This window comes from Pantherophis guttatus, chromosome 2, assembly GCF_059756535.1.
Source record: "Pantherophis guttatus breed Tessera chromosome 2, ASM5975653v1, whole genome shotgun sequence".
NCBI lineage: Eukaryota > Metazoa > Chordata > Lepidosauria > Squamata > Colubridae > Pantherophis > Pantherophis guttatus.
Window position 1 is genome coordinate 204,799,933 of NC_142064.1, and position 21,861 is coordinate 204,821,793.

At 41.1% G+C, this 21,861-nt stretch overlaps 1 long non-coding RNA gene across 1 annotated transcript; it reads left to right on the forward strand.

The window, feature by feature from the left end:
- Positions 1–751: 751 nt before the first annotated feature.
- LOC132710909 (uncharacterized) lies at positions 752–18,451 on the forward strand. Its single transcript, XR_009621644.2, has 4 exons — positions 752–942; positions 2,550–2,653; positions 9,440–9,638; positions 17,957–18,451. It is a non-coding gene; the product is annotated as an uncharacterized LOC132710909 (long non-coding RNA).
- Positions 18,452–21,861: the final 3,410 nt, after the last annotated feature.

Here is a 21,861-nt window from a genome sequence, read left to right on the forward strand (position 1 = left end):
CAAGTGATTCAGACTGGCTTCATAAAGTGAAAAACAGAAGGAAAAAAACCTCCCTATATAATAGATTAAAACACACACGCGCGCACTTGCCCCAAGGGAAGAATTTTAAAAAAAAACAAAAAAACCTTTCACATGCTACAGGAGCCTGCCAGCCAGTTTATCCGAAAGCCTGGAGGTGGTGGGGTGAGGAGAAGAACAATGTTTCAGGCTTCCTTGAAGGAGGTTAAAATGGATTATTTTTAAAATGGGCATCTGAGACCAAGATAACTGGCCATAGAAATTACCATCTTTCTCTAAAGCTAAAATGCATAACCAGGACAAAATGCATCTTTGCTAATGGAGGATTTACTGTGTGTAAAATTAAAATGGTTTTGTTTGTGGAAAAACAAGATTAGCTTTGGTAAAAAATAAATTCTGGAGTGAATGCAGTCGACGAACTCGGTTTGCAAGGAAAAAGGGGAGTTGCTGCTTTGAAAATGTTTCCCAGGAGAACTACAGTGTAGTTCATTCAGAATAGTTCTGCAGAGCTAGAGAAAAGATTTACAACTATCCTTGTAATGTAATCTAATGTTTATAAACCCTGCTACACATTTGGGAGAGGGGAGGGCTAAGGAGTGAATCTGAAGAAGCATGCAACACCCCTGTAATGTCGACTAGCGCTGTTGCTTAGAAAATACATTGCAGGAATCTCATATTGTAGGTTATTTTTTAATGTTTACTGTGTGCTGTTTTTCTCCCCAGATGAAGAAATTCTCCCTGCTCCTAATTTTTCACCACCACCACAAGGCTGTGAGAAGGTTGGCTTGAGAGCAATGGCTGAAGTCACTCAGTAAGCTTTTATGGTTAAAGGTGGTCTTGGCCCCAAACAGGTTCTAAACCATCACCATCACCATTACACCTCACTGCCTAAGAGGTTGCCTGAAAAGAAAGAATCTTGGAAAGGTAAACTACTTTTAATATTGCATGCCAGAGCTAGAACTGAATTTGCCATGACCAAAATATCCCATTGAAATCATCCTTCCCATTAAAAAAAAAGCAGTAAATCTTATACCTGGCCCAGAACTAGTATCTGCTGTGAATTGGAAATATGTGCTCCATTGATTTGCATTTAGATGGATTGTGAATTTAAAACTTCAAAAACTTTTTTTAAAATCCTGTGATTTAAAATGTGAGTTGGAAATAACAAAGCATAGAATAGCATCTATAGAAGCTACGCATGGCGCATCACTTCGGTCAAGGTTTGCTTGGTAATGTGCCCATTTATCCAGAAATAAGACAAATATAACCTGGAATGAATCAGAAATACTACTGGGATATTGGTGAACAATCTCTCCAATTAACATTTTGGTCAATGGTGACTTGTGACTGGACCATTTTGCACTGATTACTCTATTAAGGAAAAGTTTTTTCGTAAGGTATTCTACTGGAATTTCATTGGGAATGAAACTGGAATTGAATCTCTAGGTATAGAAGATGGAAAAAAACAAGAGACTGGACTAAAGTTAGCATATGCCTTGCATGACCACCTGGGGTCAATCCCTGGTACTTCTAACCTAGTTTGGAGAACTCCATTCATTTTTGGATATAGATAAGAGACTGATCTAAAGTTAACATATGCCATGCATGACCACTATCATTTAGCAATCCAACTAAACAAATTGTCTGATTTGTTATAAAAGAAACTTCTTATAATTCCAGTGTTACACCAGTAATTCTACATACAAGTGTCCAGTTTGACAGGAACCATTAGTAGGATTCATGTATTGGTAGGTATTGTTGGGGGAGACTAGAATGGAAAATATGTCCATTCATATCTTACTATTGGGATTTTTGTAAAACTATGAGCGCCATTTTAGTGTCTAGTACTGCTCTTAATAAAATATCTAGAAAGAAGTCCACAAGTCTTTTTTTTTTATTAAGGTATTTTTTAACATAGCGCATGCTATTAAATATCTGTGTGCCGCTCTTGCAAGTAAGAGAAAATTCTTTCCAGGATTTATTAACTTCTTAAAGAGGTATATTTTATTTCCATTCATTGGTTTTCCTATTGATGGTAGTTATTATTCACAGTTTATGCAGTATTGACTGTTTTTGCAATGGCCTATGGCTAAACAAATGTGTTTAAAATGCACCAAAATTCTTTTTTTTTTTTTATGTTACTGCAAACATATTTACCTCTTCGGGAATGTATTTATTTTATTTATTTATATATCACATTTGGGGACTGCCCATCTTATTCATAAAGCCTCTCTGGGCTGTTTACAATTAAACATAATTAACCCAATTGTTAATTACAGTTACCCCAGTTGTTAATATCAATAGTCAATGAGCTGAAACCAGCCATGAAAATATCAATCTTTGGGGGTCAGAAAAGGCAAGTGACAGATTAGAAAAGAGAATTTGAGATTAAAGTGGATTGTTCGATGAAAATGTCAATTTGGTTTACAGCAGCTGTGGAAAAGGCAAATTCTAATAGAAGAGAATATATATAGTTTATGGTTGAAAGTTGGAATTCTTAGTGCTCTCTGAAATTTTTTGTTTGCTTGTAGACATTTTGTTACCTGACAAGTGAACATCATCAGTGCACCACTCCAAAGTGTGAGCTTTGCTCCCTGTTTATATATAACAGCTTGCCTTGCCAATGTTGCTGGAGGTATGGTTTTCTCCTTGGTAATTCTTTCATTGGGGGAGTGTGTTGTTTTCTTCTTTCCTTGTCAACTTTAATCCTTTGAAGATGTGATTGTTTCATGTATCTTCTTTAATTATTTCTTCTTTATCTTGGTGAAGCTATTGCCTACATACTAGACCCATACTTTCAGTTGTATGTATGGGAGTGTTATAGTTTCTAGATGCCGCATAACAGTCTCTACTATGAGTTCTGAGAGTGGTGATCCCATGGGTGTTCTGCTGATTTGTTGGTATATTTGTCCATCAAACTGAACATAGGTAGAGGTTGATGAGACTCATGGTTTAGGCATTTTGATCTTAGTGTGTTTTGCTAGATCAGGGGTGTTGTGTAGTACTGCTACCATGGATTCTTTCACTGGTTCTGGACCAATGGACATAAACTTCTTCCTCCTTCTCAGTCTGTCAACCATTCCCTGGGTTGTAAAATCCGCAGAGTGATTCCAGTCTCTAGATCCTCATTTAAAGTCTCCTCTCCTCCTTGGCTTGCCACTTCTTCAAAGTGAAACAGCTGATCTCCAGGCTAGGAGAAATGGTGAGTAAGGTGAAGAAAAAGTACTAAGAGTATAGCCACCTGTCAAACTGTTGACGATCACAGCAATGATGCTAAGAATGGAAAGCAGTGAAGACTATAGGAAACGAGGACAGAGTCCTTTAACTGAAGCTAAAACAGAGGCAGTTAGTGAGGACAGAAAGTATATGCTGGTTTAGTTTTCTGGTGGCACACAGATGAGATGAGAATACTTCATCTGAGTTGGAAAAGCTCAGAGCTTCTAGATCAGTTGCTTGGGAATAATTGCACGAACTGAATTAATATCTTGCTTCTTGAATTCTGGTAACTCTCTGGTCATATGAGGCCAGGTCCAAAATGAAGACATGAAGAATCAGAACCAACTTTGATACACTAAGTGATATACCTTGGACACCTACTAAAAGCTTAATGACATCCCTGAATTGGCTCAAAAGGTGGGGGGATGGGGGACATTGTGTCAGTTTTTCCTCTTACGCCTATGACTTTCACTTAGCTGGAGTGTAAAGCTTCGCACCTGATTGAAGCACAGGGTGGTTGCAAATATCCTCTTTCCCACCACATGCTGCAATTAGCAGCAGATGCAAAACACAGCTAGATAGTGTCACACTGCTATGCGCAGTGTAGGATATAGAAGTGTGACATAGCCAGGCAGAATTATCCAGTCCTCCTAGGACAAGGTGATCTGTCTCATTAAAAGCTATTTGTTTAAGTGGTTTTATTCCATAGTCAACCAATTATTAAAGAGGAGCTACAGGTACAAGTGCCATGTCTGCTGCTGCCGTCACCTGTTATTTTGCTTCCCCTTCAGTGTCTTGAAATGATGCCCAGTTTGATTTCTTTCTTAATTAACATGTTATACATATAGAGAAGGAGTCTTAGGACACTATGACATGTTTCTTTTTTTATTATTATTAAAAAGTTTTTTATTTTAAACACATTAAAACAACATTAAAATCAAACATGTACAAACAACAAGAAGTAACACAACAAAAAACAAAATATCACTTTCTTTTCAGCTATATACAGCGGTCTATTCTTTCTATACATCAATATTTACAGATATTTAAGTATTAACTTATTTGACGTTCGTTTTTACTTCATATCATTTCTTCTTTACTAACAAAAGATCATACACATTTTCCCCCTCCTTTCTTCATACATTTAACTTATTTCCTTATTTTTCAACCATTCATACCATCTACTCCAGACCTTATAATACTTTGATTCTTCTTTCCCCTTAATTTCTTTAGTTAATTTATAGAATTCTGCACATTCCAGGATTTTTTTAATTAAATCCTCTTCCGTTGGTACTGTTTCTTTCTTCCAATATTGCGCGTATACAATACATGCTGCTGTCAATATATGCAATAGAAGGTACTGTATTTCTTTGGTATAATTTTCTATCAAAATGCCTAACAGAAACTGTTCCGGTTTTCCCTCTATTGGATTCTGAATTATTTCTACTATCCAGGTTTTAATTTTCTTCCAAAATGTTTGTGCCATCGTGCAGGTCCACCATTGATGGTAATATGTTCCATAGCCAGTCTTGCATTTCCAACATTTCGGGGAGTTGGTAGGGAACATTTTCGCAACTCTGGCTGGTGGAAGGTGCCATCTATGAAACATTTTCATCTGATTTTCCTTGTATGCCGTCGCAATTGTCAGTTTCATGTTCGTTTTCCACATCTTCTCTCACTTCTCTAATTCTATCACATGGTTAATATTTTGTGCCCATTTGATCATCATGTCTTTCACTATTTCTTCTTCCATTTTATACTGTATTAGAAACTTGTATAATCTACTTATTAGTTTTCGTTCATTCCCTAATATGATTTTATCTAATTCTGTTTCTTCTAGTCGAACCTGATCTTTTTTTATATCCTCTGTATATTTTGAACTTATCTGTAGATACGTTCACCATTGCACTTCTCTTCCTAAATCCAGCTCCAATTCATTTCTGGTTTTTAATATTCCCCTCTTGTTTATTATGTCTCTATTTCTAATTAATTTTGTCCAGTCTACTAAATTTGGGTGTGTTAAAGTTTCCTCTGGAGAGATCCAAGACGGGATTTGTATATAGTGTTGTTTTTTAATTTTATTCCAAATTATTAGTAATGAATTCCTAATTGTGTGTCTTCTAAAGTATCCGTAAGTGTTTTGTTTCCCCCTCCCCCCACAGATATGAATGCCACCCTATAGGTAATTCATGTCCTTCTAGTATTAGCAGACACTATGACATGTTTCATGCATTATACTAAACTCATTTGATTTTTGGTACATTTTGTTCTTTGTTTTTAGATAATTGTATTAACAATTAGAAATGAAGAGAATAAAAGCCAATAGAAACTACAAAAAATACAAACAGAAAAATACCAAAAAAGGAAATAAAAAGGGGAACAGAGGAGGGAAAAAGGAAGGAAAAAGAAAAAAAATTAACTTTCCTTTTCACCCCAGCAGTAAATACAATTTTGTAACTTATCACTGTATGTAAATAAATCTCTCTTCAGAATCTTCTCCTTTTAGCTCATCTCTTACATAAGGAAAATGAGGTTCAAATGCTACATCAGAACTTTAGCAGAACTTTAACAAGTCGCAGAGGTAGTTTGCTTGGTCATCTGTTTTAAAACAAAAATCCTAATGGTTCCTGCTCCTTTTTCTTGATCCCCTTACTTTAATATTCAGCCTTTAAGGTTTCCTTATCATAAAAAAACCCCAAAAGCAATCTCCATTTTCCCATGAGAAAGTATCTTCTAAATAATTCAAAACTATAATTGTAAATCCCTCTGGCCCTTTAATCCTTTATTAACTTCCCGAAATCCATATACTAAGTGTTCTTATGTCGCATACTCCAAAAGTTATATATTTTTATAACTTTGAAAATCAAATTCAAATCATTGTCTTTTAAGGAGACAGAAACTCACTGAAGGAATACAGTAATACATTGCCAATACAAAAAGGTTGTAATCTCTCCAATATGTAAATTCAAATTTTTAAATCTAAAAAAAGTGATATAATCTTAATGTCAAGCTTAATTCCACAAATATTGCTTTGTAAAAATTGACTTGATGTCCTGATTCTCAGCCCCTCCACTGATAAGCCAACCATAAAAATTGCAGTTTCCACAGTCTATGGCCTCATAAGGAGCAGCTGTCTGGAGTCATGTGGATGATTTCAATAATTTCTCCTTTATTCCAGGATGATTACATTGGCTTGGATCTGCCAACCCAGAAAAGTTGGGGAACGCTGGGCTAAACTGGAAAGCCAAGCCACCAGGATCTGTATAACTCCAAATGTGCTATATGCACTCATCTTCAGTTACTCCATGAATTCAGTTCCCAGGAGAGGGCTTGAACCTCATAGAACAGGGGTCAGCAACCCACGGCTCTGTAGCTACATGTGGCTCTTTCGTCCCTCTGCTGCAGCTCCCTGTCGCTCAAAATATGCATCACAACTGCCAATGTGCGAAACTCACCAATGCGCAATTTATTAAGCTTTTCAACCCCCGCTAGGCCAACCATGGATAAATTCAAGAAAAGAAAAGTTTCAGAAGAAAACATAATCTTTAATTCAACTATAGATGCTAGTTTTGTGCTGCTCAGAAAATAGTCAGGCACGGGAAGAGTTTTGTGGCTCCTGGTGTTTTCTTTTCTGTGGGAAACGGATCCAAATGGCTCTTTGAGTGTTTAAGGTTGAAGACCCTTGTCATAGAATAAGATGTAGCTACATATCGTATGTCTGATGACTGCCCCAAAAGATAAAACTGAGCACATACTGTCCCCCTGGTGGTAATCATAAAACATCTCTCATAGAAATAGAGAAATTTCCCCCCTCTCCGAGAGGGAGGGATCCAAGAAGGGTTATGTAAAACCCTATGCTTAGGGATATAACATAATGTAAATTCATGTCTCTCCCTCTGAGACTTAAATAAAGGTAGACTACACCATTCCAACAGATCGAAAATTTTAGAAATGCCCATGAATTCACAATCCTATTGCTCTTCTGACTTTATTGTTTTCCTTCTCACTGCTATTGAGTGTGTATTTGATGCAATGAGCTCTGGCCCATAAAGTATATGCCATTATTAATAGTTAATCTTTAAAGTGGCACCAGACTCTTGGTTGATTAAAAAAGACCCTTTATATTTTGAATAATTCAGGGCAAGCTTTATCTTTAAGATTGTTGCCCTGGGCAGCAGAGTTTGGCAATGTATTTGAGGTGTCATGGAAGAAGGGCAAACTGTAAGCAATGTATTTTATTATTATGGCACTTTACTGCCAGACATACTCTATCAGGAAATCAGGAGAAAGGTTTGGGGCTTTGGTGTCAACTGCCAGAATACATTTGCTTTGAATATGAAAAAACACCTTGATGGAAGGGAGAGAATGGAGAATATGTTGATTTTGTTCATACAGCAAAGCATCTTAGATCAGAAGATCTAAGCACCCAGAAGCTCAGAGGCAGAAGTCTAAGAGTAGGTTTAGATGAACGGCCAAGTATACTCAAAGCTGGGGAATAGTTCACACATGGTGCTAAAACTAGTTTGTTGAATGAATTGCAAATTGTATAGAGCTATGATTTTATTACGAATCACTGACAGGATGTGGTTGTCAGCGGTATAAAATATTTAATAAATACTTCTTAAAAAGCAAACAGTGCTCTGCAAACCAGAGTTATTGGATTTATGACATGTCAAGTCTAAATTAAGCAAGCTGCATTATGGCATAGAATGAGCTCTCAATTTGGATACCAGACTTGTTCTACCCTCTGGAATGATATTTCCTGGGATCAGGACAGTTCCCACTCTGGCGGTCTTCAGGGGGGCCTTATAAAAGACCTGAACGTTTTTCCAGGCCTTGAGGTAAGGTGTATGTAAACCCCACTTTCTTAGAGGTGATTGATTTGTGTGTGAGTGTGTGTATTTGTGTGTATATTGCTGTCTGCACTGCCATTGGATTATTTCTTTTTTAAAATTTATTTATGTTACTATATCTGCATTCTGTTTTGCATTGTGAGCTACCCAGAGTCATTCTGGAGTCAAGCAGTGCCGAAATTGAATTAAACACTTTTTTTGGTTTCTTTTCTTTTCTTTTTTTTTTTTGGTATTGTATATTCACACATGTAGTTCTCATTTAGCAACCACAATTGGGACAGGTCCAATGTGACTGTGCTTATGACTTAACTTCAGCTTTACAACTTCTGAAGAATATAACCTAAAAAGCCAGGTGAACTCTATAGCAGGGAAGCTTTTTAGAATTCAAATCACGAGGAAGTCAGATAAAAGGGCAATTCTTATAACTCTTTTTGTCCATTCCCTACCCTTTGGAATGCTCATCCTAGCACTGAGATAATTGGCAAGAAAAGAATTGATATTTGTATTTACAATACCTTGGAGAGGAAGGGATTACAAGAGAATAAGCAGACACACAATGGGAAATACACATTGAAATGAGGTGCTAGTGCCAGCTGTTTACTTAGTGTTCTTGCCATCAGCCCTTAGGAGGCAAACAAAAATCTTTAGTGTGAAACTGATTGGGGTCTTGTCAATTTCAGGTAGTAGCTGCCAGCTACTACCTGATGAACTAATTAAGGTGACAGCTGAGCTTATCAACTTGCCATTAGAAGTTTTTAGGTATGTACAGTTTTGGAGAGAAAAATAGCTCAGGAAGAGATAGCATGTTTAACCATCTTTCTGCTCTGGGGAGGGGGAGAGAAAGAGGGAACGGGGGGGGGAGAGCGAGAGGGAGAGAGAGAGAGACCTTCTACCTTCGGCTAGAAAGAATTAAGGATACTCTGAAAAACATTAGCAGCAGGTATAGAGAAAGTACCAAGCTAGATGGACCAATAGTTTGACTTCAGGGTTATCTGCAGTGAGGATTTAAAAAGTCAAGATGGTCACAAGTGCACAATGAAATCCTCATTCCTTTTTTATGTGTGTGGTACATGTAAAAAGTGACTAGTTTTTGGTCCTGTGATTATAGCTGCCACCCTGATATTTTTGATATTCTCCTCCCCACTTCCACTGTAGACAGCTCTATCTGATTTGGTAACATGGTAGTTTTAAAATGTACTGGAGCTTCCCATACTAAGATAACTTCTATCAGGGATATCAGTAGTGCTTTCTTTCTGTACCAGTGGTTTGTAGTCTCTGCCAGCACACAGGTTGGCAAAAACTTGTATTCTTGTAACTGTTTAAGAACATGATTATTCACTTCTTTTTTTAAGTCTAGAAAGTGTTCTCCAAGCCACAGAAAAATTATACACAGTTGTTCAAGAATATAAATCATGTATCCTGCTGGCACTGAAAAATCCAAATAACTAATAAGAGCATCCACCAGATGGAAAATAATATTGTTTGCTGTGGTTGATGGAATATATAACAGAAGAAAAAATAAGAGAAGACATGGGATAACATGTCGGTCAGGTATTGTGGATTTTTTTCTCTCCCCGTTTTGTATTTTGTTTGAATTATACCGGGAAAGATTGAGAACATGAAAAATAGTGTCTTAATCTTTTTATTACTTTCCAGACATCTTTGCTGGATGGTTCTGGTTTATATATGTTTTGAAATCGCTAGAAAGCATTATTTTGTTTGGCTTAAGTCTTGGTTATGTCTGTCAAGTGAACTCAGTGAATTATAGTTTTCTCAACAAACTGTGATTAACTAAATTATCAGGCGGCCCATTGATAGGGTTTTTTTTGCATTTAGCACACCGGGTCACATCTGATTTTATTTAACTTCTAACTAAATTAAAAAGAATTTTAAATTCTTCAAAAAATGTTTCTTTTAAAAAAAAATTAAGATGTGATTGTACCTGTATCTTAGTTACATTGACTTAGTTGTTGGTTTTATCTTGGTTCCTATATTTGTTTGCTATGTTTTCATCTTATATTTTATTACACCCAGAATCATATGTTTGAAATGGGCAGCCAAATAGATAAATACATTTTTTTAAAAAATGGGAAGTTCACAATTTGCCATGCAAATTGTTGGGGGTGGGAGGCACCGTACTACGGTGGTTCTCCTCCTTTCTCTCTGACTGGTCGCAGTCTGTGTTGACAGGGGGGCAGAGGTCGACCCCGAGGCCCCTTATATGTGGGGTGCCACAAGGATCGGTCCTCTCGCCCCTTTTGTTCAACATTTATTTATTTATTTATTTATTTATTTATTTATTTATTTATTAGATTTCTATACCGCCCTACTCCCGAAGGACTCAGGGCGGTGCACAGCCAAACAATAAAAACACATACAATACAAAATTTAAAAAATAGAATAAAATCAAATTAAATAATTTTGGCCCCGACAAATTTAAAACCCCAAACTTTTAAAACCAATTTAAAATTGAATATATAAATACTAAAAATATTTAAAATATTTAAAATATTTAAAATTTTAAAAATCTTTTATAAAAGAGGGGGAAAATTAGGCCAGGCCGGCCTGGTGAAATAGTAAGGTCTTTAAGGCGCGGCGGAAGGTGCGCAGATCCGGGATCCTCCGTATCTCTGGGGGGAGCTCGTTCCAGATAGTAGGTGCCCCCACAGAGAAGGCTCTCCCCCTGGGGGCCGCCAGTCGGCATTGTTTGGCTGACGGCACCCGGAGGAGCCCCTCTCTATGGGAGCGTACTGGTCGGTGGGAGGCTATTGGTGGTAGTAGGCGGTCCCGCAAGTACCCGGGTCCTAAGCCATGGAGCGCTTTAAAGGTGGTAACCAAAACCTTGAAGCGCACCCGGAAGACCACCGGGAGCCAGTGCAGCTCGCGCAGGAGAGGTGTTACATGGGAACGCCATGTCGCTCCCATTACCACCCGCGCGGCCGCACTCTGCGCCAGTTGGAGCCTCCGGGTGCTCCTCAAGGGGAGCCCCATGTAGAGAGCGTTGCAATAGTCCAGGCGGGAGGTGACAAGGGCATGAGTGACCGTGCGTAAAGAGTCCCGATCCAGAAAGGGACGCAACTGGCGAATCAGGCGAACCTGATGAAAAATCCTCCCGGTCACGGCCGTCAAGTGCTCTTCTAAAGACAGCCGTGAGTCCAGGAGGACGCCCAAGTTGCGAGCCCTCTCCGTGGGGGCCAATGATTCGCCCCCAATAGTCAGTGATGGCGTCAACTGACTATATCGGGACGTCGGAAACCACAGCCACTCAGTCTTGGATGGGTTGAGCCTGAGCCTGTTCCTCCCCATCCAGATCCGTACGGCCTCCAGGCACCGGGACATCACTTCAAGGGCATCGGTGGGGTGATCCGGGGTGGAGATGTACAGCTGGGTGTCGTCAGCGTACTGATGGTACTCCACCCCGAAACCACGGATGATCTCGCCCAGCGGCTTCACATAAATGTTGAACAGGAGAGGCGAGAGGACCGACCCTTGCGGCACCCCACATATGAGGGGCCTCGGGGTCGACCTCTGTCCCCCTGTCAACACAGACTGCGACCGGTCAGAGAGAAAGGAGGAGAACCACCGCAACACAGTGCCTCCCACCCCCAACTCTTCCAACCGGTGCAGCATGATACCATGGTCGATGGTATCAAAAGCCGCTGAGAGATCTAACAGGACCAGGACAGAGGAGCACCCCCTGTCCCGAGCCCTCCAGAGATCATCAACCAACGCGACCAATGCCGTTTCCGTGCTGTACCCGGGCCTGAAGCCCGACTGGAACGGATCCAGATACGTCGTTTCATCCAGGTGCTGGGGGAGCTGTTGCGCGACCACACTCTCAACAACCTTCGCAACAAAGCGAAGATTGGAGACCGGACGATAATTTACCAACATTGCCGGGTCCAGGGAAGGCTTCTTGAGGAGAGGCCTCACCACCGCCTCTTTCAAGGCGGCGGGAAAGTCACCCTCACTCAGCGAAGCGTTTATAATCCCCTGGAGCCAGCCTCGTGTCACTTCCCGGGAAGCCAGTACTAACCAGGAAGGACACGGGTCCAATAAACAAGTGGTCGCGTTCAGTCTACCCAGAATCCTGTCCACGTCCTCAGGGGTCACAGGATCAAACTCATCCCAGATAACATTCTCAAGACCTGCCCCCGTCTCTCCCCCTGAGACTACCCAGTCGGAGTCCAAATCTTCCCGAATCTGAGTGATTTTGTCATACAGATACTGAACAAAATCCTCGGCTCTACCCTCCAAGGGGTCCTCCCGCGCTTCCTGGTGGAGCAGGGAGCGGGTCACCCTAAAGAGGGCGGCCGGGCGATTATCTGATGACGCAATAAGAGCAGCAAAATAACTACATTTCGCTGCTTTTATCGCCACTAAGTAATTCCTAATGTGGGATCTTACTAGTGTCCGGTCAGATTCAAGAAGACTGGCCCTCCAACTACTCTCTAGGCGTCTTTTCCGGCGCTTCAACTCCCTCAGCTCCTCGGTAAACCAAGGAGCCAATTGAGATCGGCGCCGGGTCAGAGGCCGCAAAGGCACGACCCGATCCAGAGCACCAGCAGCCGCCCTATCCCAGGCGGCCACCAGGTCTCCAGTCGAGGCGTGTGCCAGAACCTCAGGAAATGGCCCAAGCTCCGTCTGGAATCTGTCAGGTTCCATCAGGCGCCTGGGGCGGAACCATCTGACCGGCTCCGCCTCCCTGCGGCGGGGTGCAGCGGTTCGAAAGTCGAGACGAAGGAGAGAGTGATCTGACCATGACAAGGGTTCAGTAACTATATCCCCTATATCAAGATCCCTCAACCACTGTCCAGAGACAAAAACCAGATCCAGCGTGTTTCCCCCTGTGTGGGTAGGGCCATGAATTAACTGGGTCAGGTCCATAGCTGTCATGGGAGCCATGAACTCCCGAGCCATCTCTGACGTCTCACCCACGGACGGCAGGTTGAAATCCCCCATAACCATAAGCTTAGGGGTATCAACCGCCACCGCGGCGATGACGTTGAGTAGCTCGGGCAGGGCTGTTGCCACGTGGCAGGGAGCCAGGTACGTGATCAGCAAACCCATCTGAACCCCATGACCCCATTTCACAAAAAGGGATTCACAGCCGGCCGTCTGAGGAACAGTGGCCTCCCTCGGTCTCAGACCTTCTTTAATGATAACCGCTACCCCCCCGCCCCTCCCCTGTGACCTCGGCTGATGGAATGCTTGGAAACCTGGCGGGCACATTTCAACGAGGGGAACCCCCCCCTCCTGGCCCAACCAGGTCTCCGTAATACCTGCCAGGTCCGCACCCCCCTCCTGAACAAGATCACAGATGAGGGGGGCTTTATTTACTACGGACCTGGCATTGCACAGCATCAGCCGAAGGCCTGGGTCCTGAGGGTCTATGCAACCTGAGGAGCGAGTAGAGTAGAGTAGAGTAAAGCTGCTGGGCGAGATCATCCGTGGTTTTGGGGTGGAGTACCATCAGTACGCTGATGACACCCAGCTGTACATCTCCACCCCAGACCACCCCAATGATGCCCTTGAAGTGATGTCCCGGTGCCTGGAGGCCGTACGGATCTGGATGGGGAGAAACAGGCTCAGGCTCAACCCATCCAAGACCGAGTGGCTGTGGTTTCCGACGTCCCGGTATAGTCAGCTGGTGCCATCGCTGACTATTGGGGGCGAATCATTGGCCCCCACGGAAAGAGCTCGCAACTTGGGTGTCCTCCTGGATTCACGGCTGTCTTTAGAAAAGCACTTGACGGCCGTGGCCGGGAGGATTTTTCATTAGGTTCGCCTGATCCGCCAGTTGCGTCCCTTTCTAGATCGGGACTCCTTACGCACGATCACTCACGCCCTCGTCACTTCCCGTCTGGACTATTGTAACGCTCTCTACATGGGGCTCCCCTTGAGGAGCACTCGGAGGCTCCAACTGGCACAGAGTGCGGCCGCGCGGGTGGTGATGGGAGCGACGTGGCGCTCCCATGTAACACCTCTCCTGCGCGAGCTGCACTGGCTCCCGGTGGTCTTCCGAGTGCACTTCAAGGTTTTGGTTATCACCTTTAGAGCGCTCCATGGCTTAGGACCTGGCTATTTACGGGACCGCCTGCTACCACCAATAGCCTGCCACCGACCAGTATGCTCCCATAGAGAGGGACTCCCCCGGGTGCCGTCGGCCAAACAATGTCGACTGGCGGCCCCCAGGGGGAGAGCCTTCTCTGTGAGGGCACCTACTATCTGGAACGAGCTCCCCCCGGAGATACGGAGGATCCCGGATCTGCGTACCTTCCGTCGCGCGCTCAAGACTTTCTTGTTTCATCAGGCTGGCCTGACCTAAGTCTTTCCCCTTTTTAAATGGAAATTTTAAATTTGGTTTTAAAGTATTGGGGTTTTAAATTCAGCCAAATTATTTAATTCGTTTTATTCTATTTTAAATTTTGTATTTATATTGTTTTATTTTATGGCTGTTCACCGCCCTGAGTCCTTCGGGAGTAGGGCGTTATAAAAATTCAATAAAACTAAAACAATAAAACTAAAAAATATGAAAAATAAAAATGAGTGGGAGTGGGCAGCCATCAAATAATTTGTTTGAAAGTGTTACCGCTTGCCTAGAAAAAAAGAGCCCCAAAAGAAGATATAATAAAGAATGACCCAGTGCTTCTAAGCAGCAACCTCACCAGTGTTTTTTAATAAACTGATGTTTTATTTTATTCACCAGACTTCCTATGGTAACCATTCTGTGAAAGCACTCTACCTCCGAATCCGCTAGTCCTCAAATTTGGGGGGTGTTGTCTTTGGTTTAGTGCAATATGCATGGCTACTTTTACAATCAGAGTAATTCTATCTGTATCTTAACTTTTGATATATTCCTAGTCAAAGAAACTTTGTTTTTAACAATATCAAAACACAAGTCTACTTTCTTAGACTACCAATCTAAGCTGCAGACATCTGGACTATTACCAGATGTCATCCAGATTTCTGCAGCTCCAGCCTCATAGCTCTTGGTTTTCTTTCTTGCTGAACTCTGGATTGAAGCCTTCTCTATTTCCTTAAATATTATGTTTTTGGTTATTATAACCTATGGTTATTATATAGGAATCCATTGTTTTTTTATATTGATTGAGCAGAAAATGCTGCACAGAAAAGAACACTTCTTAGAATAATAAAATATGGCTCCCTAGACCTCCGAATTCTTGGATTCAGGCAAGGAGTATTAATTCTATGTAAAGCTGAGAGATGGGATCGATAAATATAAATAGCAGAACTGCTAGGAAATAATAATCATAACATTGTCAAATTCCACAACTTGGTGAGAAATCCCCACCACCACTGCCACCCACACATGCTACTGAAAAATAAAAGAACAAGGACCTATGCCAGAATTAGAACATTTAATAAATCATCTTTCCTCAAGAAAAAACATACTATTTAAAGATACTGTATCAGAGGCAACATGTAAGTAGGAATATACGCCCAGCATGCAGTAGGAATAAGATGCTGATTATATTTCTTGGAGATGGATAAATAGCTGGATGGTCTAGTGATCTTCAGTAAGCCCTGGTCCACATCTTCATTAATGATCTTGCCAAAACAAAATGATTAAGCTGCAAAACCAATACTTCAAGCACACTCTCAAGGTGCTGTGAGGAAGAACAATGAGCTGACATTGTTGGTTATACATGCAAATATAATATCATTAAAATGATCCCACCTATCTTGAACATCTCATCAGCTTCCAAATTAGCCAATGCCATGCAGGAAAAAACTTTTGATAATCACGTAGGAGAGGCCTGGAGAGCAGTTGGAGGGCCAGTCGTTCCGAATCTGACCGGTCACAATTGAGATCATTTACTCGGGCCTATTTGGTGGAATTGGCGATGGCGAAACGTCGCTATTTCTCCGATGTCATCGCGTCTGCAGAGAATCGCCCGGCCACCCTGTTTCGGGTGTCCCGCTCCCTCTCGAATCAGAGGGCGGGGGAAGACCCGATGTGAGGGTGAGCTGAGGAGTTTGGCCAGTATCTGCAGGACAAGATCGCTCAGATTCGGGACGGCTTGGACTCTTGACTGGACAGGGTCAGACGGTGAGGAAGCGTCTTGTGCTTTGAGAAGAGTTCGATCCTGTTACCCCAGAGAAAGTGGATCATGGGGAAGTTGAGTGCGGCCACATGTGTACTGGACCCGTGCCTCTCCTGGCTGGTTTATTCAGCTTGGGAGGTGACACGCAGCTGGATCCAGGCAGTGATAGCTGCTTCTTTAGAGGAGGGAAGCTTTCCTGCTGCCTTGAAGGAGGCGGTGGTGAGGCCCCTCGTAAAGAAGCCTGCCCTGGATCCAGCTATTTTGAGCAACTTTCGTCCGGTCTCCAACCTTCACTTTCTTGCGAAGGTTGTCGAGATTGTGGTGGCACGTCAGCTCCCGGTGGCCCTGGATGAAGCAGAGTACCTCAATCCGTACCAATCGGGTTCAGGCCCGGATACAGCATGGAGACGGCATTGGTCGCACTGGTGGATGATCTCTGGAGGGCTCAGGACAGAGGTCATTCCTCTGTTCTGGTCCTATTAGATCTTTCAGTGGCTTTTGATACCATCGACCATGGTATCCTGCTGTGGCGCCTCGAGGGGTTGGGAGTGGGAGGCACCGTTTTACGGTCGTTCTCCTCTTACCTCTCGGGTCGGACACAAGCTGTGTTGGCAGGAGGGCAGAGATTGACCATGCGGCCCCTCAATTGTGGGGTGCCTCAGGGGTCGGTTCTCTCACCCCTTCTGTTCAACATTTATATGAAACCGCTGGGGGAGATCATCTATGGTTTCAGGGTAGAGTATCATCAGTACGCTGATGATACCCAGCTTTTTATGTCCACCCCGAACCAGCCCAGTGATGCCCTCGATGTGATGTCCCAGTGCCTGGAAGCGGTACGGATCTGGGTGGGGAGGAACAGGCTTCGGCTCAACCCTGCCCAGAATGAGTGGCTGTGGATACGGGCATCTCGGTTCGAAGGTGAGATTCCATCGCTGGCTATAGGGGGTGAAATTTTGCCCCCTGCAGACAGGGCGCACAACTTGGGTGTCCTCCTGGATTCACGGCTGAGTTTAGAAGATCATATAACAGCCGTGACCAGGGGGACATATGCCCAGATTCGTCTGGTCCGCCAGTTGCGCCCCTATTTGGACCGAGATGCCCTTCGCACAGTTACTCATGCGCTAGTTACCTCCTGTGTTGACTACTGTAATGCTCTCTACATGGGGCTGCCCTTGAGGACCACTCGGAGGCTTCAACTGGTACAGAATGCGGCCGCGCAGGTTGTGATGGGAGAGTCCCGATACTCCCATGTTACACTCCTCCTGCGCAACTTGCATTGGTTGCCGGTTGACCTCCGGGTGAGATTCAAGGTGCTGGTGATGACCTATAAAGCCCTACATGGCTTAGGCCCAGGATATTTGGCGGACCATCTGCTGCCAGCAACAGCCGCCCATTGCCCAGTGCGTTCTCACAGGGAGGGCCTGCTCTGGGTGCCGTCGGCTAGACAGTGTCAGCTGGCGACACCTAGGGGTAGAGCTTTCTCTTTGGGCACGCCCACCCTCTGGAATCAACTCCCCCTGGGGCTCCGGTTGGCCCCTGACCTTCGCACCTTCCGCCGCGAATTAAAAACATGGTTGTTTACATCGCCCAGCCTGGACTGAGAGGGTTTTTAGAGTTTGGGGGTTTTAATATAACTTATATACATTCGTACATTATGTATTTTATTATTTTAACTGATTGTTTTATTGTTGTGAGCCGCCCTGAGTCTCCGGAGATAGAGCGGCATATAAATTTTATTAATAAATAAATAATAAATAAATAAACATTGTGAGTAGCTAATATAATATTTCTATTTTATAGGTAAATTGTATAGGAAGAAACATCAATATGATAGAGATAGATAGAATTCTTTATTGGCCAAGTGTGATTGGACACACAAGGAATTTGTCTTTGGTGCATATGCTCTCAGTGTACCTAAAAAGAAAAAACAATACATTCATCAAGAAAGTAACACTTTCTTAAAGCAAGTAGCACCAAAACCATGTGCAACACTCCATCTCCACAAAAGTTGTGACACATTTCTACAGGGTCTCCACCTTTCAGGATCAATATTCAAAGCAAAAGAAGAATCAGAAAACCACTTTTCCACTTTCCATGGACAGGAAAGAAAATTCCAATGTATACAAGTACTGAGCATACCTTTTCTGACATGCTGAAGAATATAGTAGAGTAGAGAAAAATAAACCAACCTGAAAGAAGGAAAGGATCTCATAAGAACAGTTATGTAGAGTTAATTCAGTGATCCTTCTGTCATACTAAGGCAAGCATAAAAGGATTAATTTGCTTTGTTTTGGGCAATCAGCCTGGTTTACGCTAGAACTAGAGGAATGATCTTGATGTCACTAGAATACTGTAAGTGAACATCTTTTCTCAATCTAGGTGTCCACCAGATGTGCAGCCCAATTTATAGGCTCCTTTTGCATCGCTTACTTTACCTAGTAGGTAAGACAATTTGCACAAAGTGTTAAACTTGGTTAATTATAACCTTGGCTTGTTTGTTTGCTTGTCTGGCAAACATGGGTTCCCAAGAACTCAATCTGCTTGCTTAATTTATTGGGTTAATTCTAGTTAAATAAGTTGTATGATTGCAGCCTCAGCATTTCCAACCTGCATGGCCATTGTTGAGAATTGTGGGAGTTGATCTATATACTTAGGGAAGGTCAAAGATTAAAAGGCTAACCCAGAATTTAGCTAAATTAACAGCATAACTAAAACATTTATTATTTAAAACAGGTATGTATACAGGTAACCTACGTGTAGACCAGGGACAATGAATTGATGTGAGAAATTAGTAAAAAGTAGTAGTTTAGTTTAGAGATAGTCAAAGAGAAATATTGGACGCATATAAAGTAATTTAACAGTAAGTGATTGGGGAATGTATTTCGATTCTAAAGATCCAATGTAACTGGAAGAAGTTCAAAGCAAAAAACCCAACAACATTGTTTCATGCCATCACTGTTCCAGAATGTACAGTAATAACAGCTCAATCACATTAAGAGAAAAGGGAATTGGCATTTGTGTATATAAGTAAAGCAGAGGTCCTTCTGCCAAATATATCACATGTTCCTAAATATGTATATTAATCATAATTGATATTACTCTGAGTCTAATAAGCAAGCCTTAACATATTGTACATATTACAGATACAAATCTTGGCACATATAATGTAGCTATTTACAAAGAGAAAATATAGGAGGGAAGCAAAGTTTGCTTCACAAGAGAGAGAGTAATTTGCTTGTACTATATCCAGCAAAAAGATACAGTTTGCCCTGTACCAAGGTCTACTGTACCTGGGTTCCAAAAATCAGGACAGGTGCTGCATGGCAACAAAGAGGTACAGTTTTCTATATTTCATGGCTGCAATATAAAGATCTTCCTGATTGGTGCAGCTCAGATGTAGGATGTCTACTTAAACCATTCAGTGCTTTATTTGTTGTTGAGTCAGAATCATATGTGAATCGGATTCATGAGTAAACTAGAGCTTGTCTTGTGGTAATGTAATATGCGCCCATTATTTCTCATGGGCTTACTGATCACAAGCATTATAGCTTGTGGATGTATGAGTTGCAAGACGTGACATATTCATAGTTGCTTGTCTTTTTCCTAGGATACATCTGTGTTTATATCTTTCTCCTAACCTCTGAATATTTTAGAACTGAAAGGAGAGAAAACTAACTAGCAACTGGCCAAAAAATAATCACCAGAAAATAATAATCACTATGCTGGTTTATTCACTAAATCATGGTTCAAACAATCACAGTTTTATGTGGCTTATGAAGAGTTGCCAAACTACTGAAATTTATTTTTTAAGAAAAAAAATATTTTGGTCAGAGGCAATTATTTTCCTTAATTATTATTTAGTATTTTTAGTATGTTTTATACCCAAATATTGTATAAACAAAGAACAATAAAATTACTATGCGCGCGCGCGTGTGTGTGTGTGTATAAAACAATACATTTAACAAGCATAATTTAAACTGTTGGATATTGCAACTAGAAATAATTATTCTTGCATCTGAAAAAAACAAGCTTTACTTTTTTGGAACCCCTAAAAGTTGGTTTCACATTATAGAACTTGATGGAAAAATCTGTCGGACGTGAGGCCTAAACAACACAAGTTGTTAGAGCCACAAAAAGGGGAAGTTGGAAAGTGATTCACTTATGTGTACTTTTTCTTTTTGCTGTTTTAGTTGTTTATTTTGTTTTGTTTAACATGACAATAATAAGAATACAATGGAGATTTTAGTATTAAGTACTAAGCTTAAGACAGAAATCTTGAAGTATGTTAATATATTTTGCAATTGTTTATTAATGCGGAATTTACCTTTGTATGCAAAATTTAAATGTCTAGGCTTATCAACACTGACATATTCACAAACGTAGTTAATATTGATAAAAACTGGTGTGAAGGTTCAAGTTTTTAAATATTAGAATGTTAATAATTTCTAATCAATATTATATAAATACTATTGTACTTAAATAATATTTATTTTCTTATATTACTTATGTTTTATAATAATCCAATAAAATTATGCAAATAAAAAAGATAATTGGAATGAAGGGCATCACTATTGGGAAGTTCTGAAATTACTTCGGCTACCACAGTTTCAGTAACTGAAGAAAATGAAAAAATAGATAAACAACTTAGAGTCACAGAATCATGTCTTGCCTAGAGATGGAAGCCTGGAGTGTTTCAATTTAGACAAAAACCATTTTCAAAAGTCCTCAGATAATGTATAAGTCAAGAGAAACTTTTGGTAGCAACCATGGGCAAAGATTAAGATAACAGAGATTCAAACATAGCAAAAAGCTATCCAGCAGACTTGGCTTCAGTGGAAATTAAATTTCAGGAACACTTGACTTGTTCCGGCAATGCAAAGAAATTGGTAATTGCTGTATGAAAGGAATCCTCATTGCTGCTGAACAAATCCTTTCTGTACTTTCATTCTAGTTTATGAACGTGAGTTTATATGCTCCCTAGATCCAGAGGCAGCCATAGATGACTCTATTTCAGGACTAACTTTTCAAAGGCTGGAGCCAAAAGGTCAAGTGTAGCTCAAATAGCAAGTTAAATGCCTTGGTCAATTTCTCAGGAGATTTAGATTCAGATGAAGTCAATAAAGAAGTAGCCAATGTGATATCAGAAAAAGAGCTAATAGAGTGTTCTAGTTAATAAAAAAACTAAGTTAAAATGGAAGGGTATACATTGAAGAAAAAAACAATCAAATTGGGTTTTTTTATATATAAATCTTGAAATGCAGGACCCGTGCAACTCTCTTCTAGATCAAATTGAGGATGTTTCTGAGAATGTGTTGACCTAATAACTTCACATAAAAATAAACTAATAATGAATAAACATTGTTATGAAAATTATAATCCTGAAATCCCTAATTAGGAGTAATGGAATATCTAACTCTAGTAAAGGGGAGAAAATTGACTCCTAGAGCTAGGGGGAGATGGACAATATATAGTTGCATTTAAGCAATGAAATGGGAATTGCATTTCAACAAATACAAATACAAAAGAATTATCAATAATTGCTGAAGATATGGAGACAAATGTACATGCACTGTTAAGTAATAAAACCACACCATTATCCCACCTAAATGTCTGGGAACCTGGACTAGTTGGAATTCACCTTGGAAAAGGATTACACAGATTGTATCTTCAGGGGTTAATTAAGTTTCAATGATAACAGCAAATAG